This window comes from Gopherus flavomarginatus, chromosome 11 (genome assembly GCF_025201925.1).
Source record: "Gopherus flavomarginatus isolate rGopFla2 chromosome 11, rGopFla2.mat.asm, whole genome shotgun sequence".
In the NCBI taxonomy this organism is placed as follows: Eukaryota; Metazoa; Chordata; order Testudines; family Testudinidae; genus Gopherus; species Gopherus flavomarginatus.
Window position 1 is genome coordinate 50,668,855 of NC_066627.1, and position 12,492 is coordinate 50,681,346.

The window sequence follows — 12,492 nt, forward strand, 5'->3', positions numbered from 1 at the left end:
ACATCTGCACAATCAAATAAACCTACTGAGAAGTGTGTTGGTGTAAAGCTGGCTAGGTGTGTTGGGCCCGATCCTGGGAGGTGCCCGACTAGGGAGACTCCTTGGCATGGAAGGTGATGAGGGAAAAGGGCACAACCCCCTAGCTCTATGCTGGGGAAGATCACATGGCTCGACCCACTGAGTTGAGGCAATGGGGCTGGAGGGGATGGGAGACGTGGCACCCCACTGAGTTGGGGGAAGGGTTTGGTATGGGAATGAGCCAAGCGCCAGTGTCACCTGTAGTCTACCTGCCCTGCCTCCATAGTTATATCAGCTTCACAATGGACTATTCCAGCCACCAAGGACACCAATTGCCCCCGCTCCTGAAACGTAGCAAACAGTCCCTTACTTACTGAAAGCTGATTGGCCACTTCAACCCCAACGTTGAAAGTTCCTTCTCGGATTGGTACGCACTTCGGTTCTTGTTGCCTTCTGGGAGTTGTGGTTTCAACGCTCGCCTGCCGTGTGAGCCGCCCTCAGGCTGGAGACTACATGTCCCAGAAGTCTCCGTGAGGGCAGTTGGTTTCATGGGAGAGCAGGGCGGGCTGGTTTCCATCCGGGCACTGTGCTCCGTCCCGCGGCTTGTCCAATCCGCACGTTCGATGGGGATGACAGCCCGCGGTGATTGGTGAGTTTGGACTAGGGGCCGTTGTTCAAACTTGTTAACGGCGGAGCGAAGCGGTGCAGTGGAGACTGTCGCGCAGAGCGGGGCTGGGATTGGCGGGAGCGGCGGTAAGTGGGTTTGGGCCTGGCTGGCTCCTGAGCAGCGGGGCCCCTTGGCCCCCGCGGGCTGGGGTCTCTCCCGCCCGTCCCGGCTGGGGTCTCCGCCTGGGGGGGCGGCGTTAGTGGGTCCCCGGCCGTGTCAGACTTGGGGCCCGGCTGTAGCCGGAGGGGTGGGAGTCCCGCGTTCCCGGGAGCGGGCCCCTCTCCCCGCTGGTGCCCGGGGCGGGGGCGAGCAGCCGCCGAGCTTCGTGCCCGGCTCGGGGCTCGGGGCCTGTTGCTAGGAGGGGCGGGTTGCTCCAGGCCCGTCTCTCTGCCCCGACTCAACTGCCACGTTTGCTGAAGTTTTGACCAACTCAAAATGGGGGAGCTGTGCTGGGGCGTGGGGGGGTTAATAGTCATAGGAGCGGAGATGTGGCTGCAGCTTTTGCATCTGTTCTGGCAAGCTCTGGTGTGGCCTGGTCGGTGGGGTGCTGGCTTCTGATGAGGTTTGGGGGTGGGGTGCTTTGAAGGCCAGAGCAAGGGTTTTGGGAAGTTTTTGCTGTATTGAAGCAGGCTCTTTCAGGGAGTCATAGTAGTTTGTTCTATGATGCTATCTACTTCTTTGGTGGAATATCCTTGTTTGGAGAAGGCAGTTTTAAGTGTATTAAGGTGTATATCCCAGACTATATTTTGTGGCATTCAGGTGCCATTGCAAACAAAACATGCACACACCTACAACCCATCCTGGACAATGATCCCGCACTTTCACAGGCTTTGGGTGGCAGGCCAGTCCTCGCCCACAGACAACCTGCCAACCTGAAACATATTCTCACCAGTAACTGCACACCGCACCATAATAACTCTAGCTCAGGAACCAATCCATGCAACAAACCTTGATGCCAACTCTGCCCACATATCTACACCAGCGACACCATCACAGGACCTAACCAGATCAGCCACACCATCACCGGTTCATTCACCTGCACGTCCACCAATGTAATATACGCCATCATATACCAGCAATGCCCCTCTGCTATGTACATCGGCCAAACAGGACAGTTGCTACGGAAAAGGATAAATGGACACAAATCAGATATTAGGAATGGCAATATACAAAAACCTGTAGGAGAACACTTCAGCCTTCCTGGCCACACTATAGCAGACCTTAAGGTGGCCATCCTGCAGCAAAAAAACTTCAGGACCAGACTTCAAAGAGAAACTGCTGAGCTTCAGTTTATCTGCAAATTTGACACCATTAGCTCAGGATTAAACAAAGACTGTGAATGGCTTGCCAATTACAGAACCAGATTCTCCTCCCTTGGTTTTCACACCTCAACTGCTAGAACAGGGCCTCATCCTCCCTGATTAAACTACCTCATTATCTCTAGCTTGCCTGCATATATATACCTGCCCCTGGAAATTTCCACTACATGCATCTGACGAAGTGGGTATTCACCCACGAAAGCTCATGTTCCAAAACGTCTGTTAGTCTATAAGGTGCCACAGGATTCTTTGCTGCATACACACACAAACACTTAACATTTGGTTAAAGAGTATATTGGAGAATGGGCTAGTGCAAGAAGTTCCAAAGTAACTGAAATGTCAAATTTGGTATCAGAGCACTGGATTCCTTTAGCTATTAAGAACAAACACTTTCCATTTTTGTTATCGTGCTGTTGTGTAATTTCTTCTTGTTACAACATAGGCACATTTTGTCACGGAGTCCCCAGGCGATGCTCTGGAACTGCTCCCCACAAGCCAGGCAGGACTTTGGGGAGCCTCCTCTCCCTTGGAGCAGACTTGTTCAGGGCAAGAAGCTCACACGTCTTCACCTCCTGGGTCTCTCCTTGGAGCATTCAGCATTCTCCGCCCCTCTGTACGCTTCCCACTGCGAGTCCGCCCCAGCGGGGTCCTGGGGAAGCCACAGGGTCCTGCACTCCCACTTTGCAGTCAGACGTGTCTCTCAGCCAGCCAGTAAAACAGAGGTTTATTTGATCACAGGAACAGGGTCTAAAACAGAGCTTGTAGATACAGCGAACCGGACCTCTCGGCCGGGTCTATTCTCTGGGGCAGTGAGCCAGACCCCACGTCTGCACTTCACTCCTCGTCCCCAGCCAGCTCCAGACTAACAACCCCTCCAGCCCCATCTCCTCTGCTCAGTTCCTTTCCCTGGGCCAGGAGGTCACCTGATCTTTGTCTCCAACACCTTCAGTTGGCACCTTTGCAGAGAAGGGGCCCAGGCCATCAGTTGCTAGGAGACAGGGGGTCAGGCATTTAGGTGCACTGGCCCTTTGCTCTGCCAGATACGTAAGAACTTCCATGGGGACACTGAGGCACCAACACAGTATTCAGAGAAAACATTAAGAACATTCCTAGTTCATCACACATTTGAAAAGAGAATTTCAAAAGTCATTTTAGAAATAATTTTGTCAAAATCAAAACATTTAAAAAACATCAATTTGTTGAAATAGACCTCCCCCTCCTTTCCAGCCCCAGCTCAGGGGCTGCTGTAGCAGGGGAGAGGGCACATCCATTGCATTAGAAAGATAAGATTACTAATATTAAAATGAGTTGTGTGCTTTTATTTGTAGAACAAACAAAACATATTAAGGTTTATTTTATATAGCACTTATATCCAAAGCGCTTTACAAAAGTTAGCTAATGGTACAAACGTTTGGAAAGATCATTAAGTGGTCCCCCGAGACCCTCAGCTATTTTCAAGTGGTCTGTGGAAAAAATAAGTTTGAGAACCACTGCTCAAGTGGAACTGCAGTAGCAGCTCTACCATAGAATTCCTGGATGTCATTGAACCCCTCATTGGCAAAGGGTTCACTGTTGTGTCAGCAACTTTTATGGGGCCTGCCAAACTCACTACACCTAATGCATTGCTGTCCTAGTATTCATATGTAAAGAATGTTGTGACTATCAGTGGAAACTGGTGATGCACTGATCATTAGTATCATTGTGATGTGTATGTATTAACACTATGAGGAATTATGTATACCTACTTGTGACGGGTTGGATCACAGAACTCCCCCTGGGGGCTGCCAACTGATGTACCAAGACTGCCACTGCTCCTGTTTTCCCTGCCGGCTCAGGACTCGAGCACCCGGTCTTGCTGAGCCAGACACTCCTGTCTGCTCCAACAAAGATCCAGGGTCTGAATTACTTGCCCCATAGCTGCAGGTCTACCTGAAAACAGCTCACAGAAGTGTGCTTGTCTTTAACACCCAGATGCCCAACTCCCAATGGGGTCTAAACCCAAATAAATCTGTTTTACCCTGTATAAAGCTTATGCAGGGTAAACTCATAAATTGTTCTCCCTCTATAACACTGATAGAGAGATCCACAGTTGTTTGCTCCCCCAGGTATTAATACATACTCTGAGTTAATAAGTAAAAAGTGATTTTATTAAATACAGAAAGTAGGATTTAAGTGGTTCCAGGTAGTAACAGATAGAATAAAGTAAATCACCAAGCAAAATAAAATAAAATGCTCAAGTCTATGTCTAATAAAACTGAATACAGATAAGATCCTCAACAGTTCCAGAATGCTCCCTTTTACAGACTAATCTCCTTTTAGCCTGGGTCAAGCAATCACTCACACCCCTTTGTTCCAGTTTCTTCCAAGTATCCTGGAGGGTGGAGAGGCTCCCTCTTCAGCCAGCTGAAGACCAAATGGAGGGATCTCCCAGGGGTTTAAGTAGACTTTCTCTTGTGGGTGGAGACCCCCTTGGAATGTGCAGTCTATATGGTTTTATAAAGATTTAATAAGTAAATATAAGGTAGCTAAGAGATGCTTCATGCAAAAGGTCTCTTATAAGGTATCTTTACAAATCTTATAATCTGAGTGTGATCATCCTATTTGTATAAATGCACCACTCTTGTATCTAAAACTAGAAATATAAAATATAACTCTAAGGGCCTATTGTAATTATGTAAAGTGTGGGCCATTAATGGTGATTTGAAATCTTGATAACTCCCATTAACTAGGACCATTGTCTGCAGATGGGTGTGTTTTACCTGTAAATCTTCCTGCATACCTGTGTGCTGGCAAGTGGGTAATGAAGCCTTGCAGTCACATGTGATCATGTCACCTGAACTGAAATCCATCTTTAACCTAGTGTCTTTCCATTGAGATGGAGGGATGGAAACTCAGAGAGTGACAAAAGAATTCCCGCTTTATGCAAAAGATATATAAAATGGTGGAAGAAAACAAAGGAAGAGAGAGAACCATCATGAAAAATCCCCCTAGCTACCACCTAAGCTGGAACAAGAGCTGTACCAAGGGGAAGAATTATGCCCAGGCCTGGAAGGTGGTGTCCAGTCTGAGGAAAAAATTTACTAAAACATGTCTAAGGGTGAGATTATCTGTATTCACTTTGATTAGACACAGATTTGCGCATTTTATTTTATTTTGCTCGTTAACTGACTTTGTTCTGTCTGTTACTGTTGGAACCATTTAAATCCTACTTTGTGTATTTAATAATAATGAGGGGGAGAAACTGCTTTAGACAAGGATGGTAGCCTGAGTTACTTTTTAGTCTCTAGAAACCATGTTATACTTCTGTTTTGTTTGTATAACCAGTTCCGTTTCCATTATCCTTACTCCGTATCACTTAAACTTATTCTTGTCTTATGTTAAATATACCTGAGTGCTGTGGTACTAACCAAGATGTAAGCTTCTAGCTCTATATATTACTCCTGAAGGAATTCTGCGCGCAAAAAAAAAAAAAAAATTATGTGCACAATATTTTAAAATTTGTCAATAAATAAATGTGACTCCAGCATGGCAGGGGCAATGGGACTCTGCAGGGGATCTGAGTGAGGGTTATTGGGGCTCAGCAGGGGGGTCTGGTTGTAGGGAGATGGGGCGGGGGGGGGCCCTCAGTGTGTGGGTCCGGATGTGGGGAGATGAGGCTTGGGGGGGCATGGAGGTGGGACTTGGGGGAGTCCAGGTGCAGCTGCTTGGGGCCAAGTGGGGTTTGGGTCCAGGTGTAGGAAGGGTTAGGGATTGTCAGAGTGAGGGTTCGATTGACCTGTTTCACAAGGAAGCCTCAGCTGCTGCTGAGAAGATGCCACATGCTGGGCTCCTGCTCCCCCTGCCCCTCTGATTCCCCATCCTCATTTCATTCTCCTCACCCCCACCCCTTCGTCATTTCCCCATGACCCCTTACCCAGCCCCACCCCGGGCACTCACTGTTGCACAGAAAACCTGAAGGCTCCCAGCATGCAAAAGGGGAGCATGACTGGCACTAGAAACCAGGAGGTGAAGTTCAGCTGCAGAGTCAGAGGAGTTCAGACGCAGCCTCCTTCAGCTGGGCAGCTCTGTGCTTGCAGAAGTGGTGGGGGGGGGGGGCAGCAGCAGGTAACCCCGTGTGCCCCCCCAATGCCTTGCCTCTGGGGTAGGCAATCCCCCCCAAAAGGGCACCCATGGTCCCCACCCCTGGCGGCTTCCCTTTTCTTTCCTGCCGTTTTCTGCAGGGAATCACAGGCATTCTGCGGGGGGGATGTTTTCTGTGGGTGCGCAGTCCTGCAGAATTTCCCCAGGAGTAATGTATGCCGTCTCTTGGCAAAAGCTTAACTGGTAAGTGTTGAGAGTGTCCAGTGACGGGGCTGGAAGCTATAGGGAGAATGCCCTTCAGGGATAGGGGTACACCTAGTGTTAACTTGCAAAGCAAAGTAGGACTGGCAGAGTCCTGAGGAGAGGGTTAAATGGTAGAGTGGTGCTGTGCAAGAGCTGCCACAAGATAGACTCCCTCATGCTGGAGGCAGGGGGTAACCAGGTGACCTATGATACTGGGTGCCCTGAGAAAGTGTCACATTTGGCAAGTTACTTACCTTGCCCTGGTCTTCCCATCTGTAAAACAGAATAATAAGATCTTGTAGGGATTTTAAGGATTGTTCCATTATATATTGAAAGGCACTGTGGTGTGACAGCAATGTAACAAGTTACTAAAACAGGGAACATGTCAAGACACAGGTTTTAAAAAAATATCTGGTCTTCCTTCAGTCCCTCATATTCAAAAGCAGTGTTGGGTGCTTTTTGGCCATGTTGCCAGGATGGATAAAAACACCCCATCACATCGCTTTCAAACGAGTTGATGCGCAAAGAGGTGTATGTCCTGACTCTACCAGGGGGCAGCCCCAGGGATTCATGCAATTGCAGGACTAAGCCACATCTGGGAAATTCACTACACGAGGCCTGCTGCTATGCCATCATCTGTGGTCTCTCTAGTTGGCACAGTCATCCTCGGTAGACTATGCATATTTGATGTTTCTGAATTTCAAGATTCATTCACACTCTGGTTACAAAGTCTGGAACAAAGAACAGTTCTGGCTCTCCATAAGAGAGAGTGCCCTGTCTTTACTGACAATCTTAAGTCTATCCAATATTAGACTATTCTAAAATCTGAAGAGCTATGTACCTGTTTATTATGAAAACTGAGAACAGTGATTCTTTTTCTTATGCTCTAATCCAGTGGTTCTCAACCTGTTTACCACTGTGGGCCACATCCAATACTACCTGTATGGCCCTGAGGATGTCGCATGGGCCACAGCTGTGTGCTGATCAGGCTGCAGGTTGAGAACCACAGCTCAGATCTCGCTTACCTGGTCAAAATAGGCAAATTATGCTCAAAAATATCTGAGGCCATTGGCCACTGAACTTTGTGAAAATCCATGAGTTTTATTGATTGCTTAATTATTTGCTCCATTATCTTTCCGGGTACAGAAGTTAAGCTGACTGGTCTGTAATTCCCTGGGTTGTCCTTATTTCCTTTTTTATAAATGGGCACTATATTTGCCTTTTTCCAGTCTTCTGGAATGTCTCCCATCTTCCATGACTTTTCAAAGATTAATTGCTAATGGCTCAGGTATCTCCTCATTCAGGTCCTTGAGTATTCTAGGTGACTTGAAGACATCTAACTTGTAAGTAACTTTTAACTTGTTCTTTCCCTATTTTAGCCTCTGATCCTACCTCATTTTCACTGGCATTCACTATGTGAGACATCCAATCACCATCAAACTTCTTGGTGAAAACCAAAACAAAGAAGTCATTAAGCACCTCTGCTATTTTCACATTTTCTGTTGTTCTTTCTCCCCCCTCCTCACCGAGTAATGGTCCTTCTCTGTCTTTGGTCTTCCTGTTGCTTCTAATGTATTTGTAGAATGTTTTCTTGTTTGATCTTGTTTTGTGCCTTGGCCTTTCTAATTTTGTACTTACATGCTCGTGTTATATGTAATTGGTTAGTTCTTTGGAAAGTTGGGTAGATCTCTAGTTGATTTTTAGGGCTTGTCTATGCTTGAAAACTATTTTGGATTAGGTTTGGTTGTAAATTTTAAAGCCCGAAAGTTACTCCTGAATAATTGTGGCCTCTTATTCCAGAGTAAGAGTGCCTCGTTCCAGTTTAGCTTACTCCGAACCACCCTTATTCTGGAATAAGAGTGTCAACACATAATTATTCAGGAGTAACTCTGTGCATTGAAAAGCCCTTAGTCTGAACAGAAACTGACCACTTCAACTCTTGTCCGTTATGTACTCTATGAAGTGCAGTTCTGTAACTAACCATGTTCATCCTTCACAAATGCAGCATATGTTGGTCAACTAGCTGAGCAGAGCCAGAGTGAGAACTTGGCAAAGTAGATGTGCCCCATGCCTGCCATCATAGAAAAACTGTCCTTTGGTAAAAATGGTGTCAGCAGGCACTTTCCCAGTGCAGATCATATGGAAGGAGAGATTGTTAAATAGTAGAATAGGACAATGTCCTACAGGAAGAATTGAGGTGGGATGCCAGCCTTTACTCCTAGCCTCTGGTCAGATGTTTTGGTTAATAAGTGTACCTGGGATTTCAAAATGCATATCAGCACCTTGTCTTTGAGGGGTGCACAGTATACATAACCTACAAACTGATTAAACTCATCTTGGTTATAAATACTAGAATGAACATTTCTAAGGAGTTGTCAAGTCATCTTAAACTCCATAATCTACCTAGATTCAAATGGCAGAGTCCAGAGTTCAAACTGATGTGTACAACTCTGAGATGCCATTCTGATAAACTACTATTCTGCTATAAATCTGACTTGGTTGGAGAATGGATGCAGAGTGTGGGGAATGGGAAAGAGACCTATAAATGTCAATCTGAGCAAATAGTTAGATAAGGAAATGGCGTATCTCAGTCTCATTGGAGTCAGATTGCCAGCTCCCTGCTGGCTTTCTAAGAAATATGAGGTGCACTGTGTACAACTGGGAAAACATTCCCACTTTATTAATGCTTGTCTGACTTCTCTTAGCCACATAAATGTGCAGAACATAAGCGTACTTCTAACTCAATAACTGCCTCCCCATTATCAGGCAACATTCTCTAGATATGTCACAGTAAGAACAGAAGTAACTTGGCTTCTCAGTGAGCTGTTAACTTTATGGCAGTCTGGCACTGGAATCTTGCAGTGGATACAAATATTTGTGAAATTTGATGCCTGGTGCTCCAGCTTGGCAGATTGGCTTGTTTGGAGGGGGAGGGGGAAGAATGCAGATGACGCACTTGATTTAAAAAAAAAGTTAGTAGTGTTGACAGAAACCCGATCCTGATTAAGAGGGACAGGAAGGCATCCGATTCCAGCCGTGTCTTGAGCTCAGTTACAGTTGGTTTTGGCCATGGCTTTCTTTTCTGCTTGCCTCTTATCAGTTTTTTAAGCTCTTGCCCTGACATTTCCACAATCCTGTAGATGACTCTTCTCTAATGACAACTTTCTCCCTAGCTACAGCACTTCTATGTTAGGGGGACTGGTGCTTTCTCAAGTATGCAGCAAATTTTGGAAGGGAGGATCCATGAGTTGTAAATTACAATGGCACCTGCTAATAGTACTCTGATTTATACCCAGACAAACCTTCCTGCTGAAGGGAGCCAACCTTTTTTAGGCATATATAAACTGCTTTGGACTGAAACATGCCTGGCTTGTTTAAGCAGTGAATTGTTCTGTTCAGCTTCTGGTGATCAAGAATATCGCCCGCCTCCGAAGCAGTTGTGTTCATATACAGCAAACGGCTGCATAAGGTTTCCGTCCACCCCCATATCTCTCTTGCAGCATACATGTTGTCTTAATGTCTGCATTACTCCTTACTGTATGAGCTCTGATCTTGTGTGCAAAATGTTAAATGGTTGCTATGTAAGGAATTGTAACTTAATTCATGGATTTCTCTTGTATCCGAGAGTCTCTAAAGCTCTATCTACGCTAGCAAGTTTCAGCGCAGTAAAGCAACTTTCTGCGCTGTTAACACGCGAGATGTCCACACTACAAAGCCATTTAGTGCACCAACTCCCCGAACGAGAGGCGTACAGCTTTCTGCACCAGGGCTACAGCACTGTGGTGCTAGTGTAGACGCCATGGTCGATTACAGCACTGCAGTTGGCTTCCGGGAGTTGTCCCACTATGCCTGTTCTTGCCTCTCTGGTCATCTGTTTGAACTCTACTGCCCTGCCCTCAGGTAACCAATTGCCATGCCCACGTAAATTCCTTTGGAATTTTGAAAGTCCCCTTCCTGTTCGCTTGGTGATGGAAAGATGTGCTGAGACCACTGCATGCAAGTGGCCATGCCTGTTCCATGCACCAGGCGATCCCCTGCTTGGAGCAATGCTGAGCTGGTGGACCTAAGCAGCATTTGGGGAGAGGCTGTCCAGTCCCAACTGCGCTCCAGCCATAAGAATTATGATATCTACAGACAGATTTCATGATACATAACAGAAAGGGCCATGACCAGGACACATTGTGCAGGGTCAAAGGGAAGGAGCTGCAGAATACCTACCACAAGGCATGGGAGGCAAACTGCCACTCCAGTGCTGAGCCCACGAGCTGCTAGTTCTGCAAAGAACTGGGCACGATACTTGGTGATGACCCTACCGCCACTGCGAAGACCACTGTGGATACTTTGGTGGCTCACATGCCAGTCAAGAGAGGGCTGAGCCAGGAGAATGAAATCTTGAAGGGGGATGCGGGCCCAGAGGCAGAGATGCATGCAGCCAGGATCTCTTTTCTACCCCGGCGGAGGCTAGCCAGTTTCAGCTGTTGGATGTTGGCGAAGTGCAAACAGGAGAGGAAGCTCCTGGTAAGTGGATTTGATTTTGGGAATCACTGAAGCGAGTTATTGGGGGCAGAAGGGTTGCAGAAAGCAGGTGCAGGTTCTTTGGCAGACCTGCTTTGTTTCTTGCCCCATTAATGGTAACTTTCCTGCGCCACTGTGGAAAGTGTGAGGATAGGAATGATTATCAGGCCCCCTCTACAGTGCTAGCTCTCCCCACGAGCCATGTGCCCAGTGTACAGCAGGGTCCAGGAAGACTGATTTACCCTGCCCCTATGGCTACTCACCATTTGGGGGTGGTCTTGTGGCTTATGTGGACTAGCTTGGGGTGAGCCAGTTAGTAACAGGTGTGTGAGTATTGGCTGTGTTTTAAATCCCTATTCTGTGTATTGCAAACAATACTGCTTCTGTAAAATGTTGCATTTAAACTTCAGAGAGATGACCAGAGGGGGATAGATAGCTCAGTGGTTTGAGCATTGGCCTGCTAAACCCAGAGTTGTCCGTTCAATCCTTGAGGGGCCATTTAGGGATTTGGGGCAAAAATCTGTCTGGGGATAGGCCCTGCTTTGAGCAGGGGGTTGGACTAGATAACCTCCTGAGGTCCCTTCTAACCCTGACATTCTGTGACCTTGGGAGCCCAGACTCCCACTTTATCGGTGGCTGAATGGCTGCACAGAGTTAGAAAGTGGCCAAGAAGAACTAAGGAGGACTTTCTGTGTGATGTTATGATGCACTCAACAGCCGAAAAAGAGAAATTTGAAGGAGTGGCAGGACAGCGAGAAGAGGGACCGAAAGGAGAATGCGGCAAGCCAGAATGAAGCCACAGAGCAGCTCTTAAAGGTTATGGAGCACCAAGCAGACACAGTCCAGGCGATACTAGCTCTGCAAACCAAGCAGGCAGTGAAGTGGCATTTTCTGTGGGTTTACATTGCTATCCTGTATGTATGCTTAAATAAAGAGACATTGCAGCATTGTTGCGAAGTACGTGTCTGTTTCTGTAGTATTGCAATTAAACATTCATTGTACAAAGGCGTGGTTTTTTTGAATGACTAATGTTGCTGAGAATCCTTTCTCATGGAGGTGTTTAATATAACAAGATGGTAGCAGAATTCCAAGTTGCTTCTGAAGGCCACACTAAGTGTAGAAGGTTTCTCTTTATTAGACTAAGGACCACAACTTGAAAAATGTTTGCCAGCAGTGAATGGGAAGATCTCCCTACCAAGTGTGGTTGGTGGGGTAGGCGGGCGCACAGCAAAGCTATCACTTTTTACAGAACTTAAACTTTCTATTCAAAATAAGCTTCTAACCATTACGGCTGCAAAACTTTCAGTGTGGCCTGATGCCATGTTTTTTATTTGACTCTCTAAACAACAGTGCTAAAGCTGCTGTTCTTGGTTTTGCTCAGCAGCAGCAGTAGATTTAAATTAACAAGACTATAGTGTTCCACAATTCCACAGGTGAAACTGTCCATTCCTCCCAAACTAACTGGGAGAGGGAATAGAGTGGCAGAGACCTATTTTCATCTTTACGGAGGCTATGCAGATGAAAGAGGACAGAGCTGCTTCTCTCTTCCAGTTGGAGGACTTGGTGTGGCATCTTAAAATCTAAGCTTTAGACACCTGCTAGCATTGATCCAACAAATGGAGGACATTTTCCGGGAGCTAGGGTCAACAC

General features: G+C 46.7%; 1 protein-coding gene across 8 annotated transcripts in view; it reads left to right on the plus strand.

The window, feature by feature from the left end:
- The window catches only part of TPX2 (TPX2 microtubule nucleation factor), a 33,579-nt gene that overhangs the window by 805 nt on the left and 20,282 nt on the right, over positions 1-12,492 (plus strand). The window contains exon 1 of one of the 8 annotated variants that reach the window (XM_050918268.1): positions 622-771. The exons of the other annotated variants lie outside the window; for them this stretch is intronic. The gene's annotated coding sequence lies outside the window, so the exon portion shown is untranslated. Of the gene's footprint in view, positions 1-621; positions 772-12,492 lie in introns of those variants that run through there. 8 annotated transcript variants of the gene reach the window in all.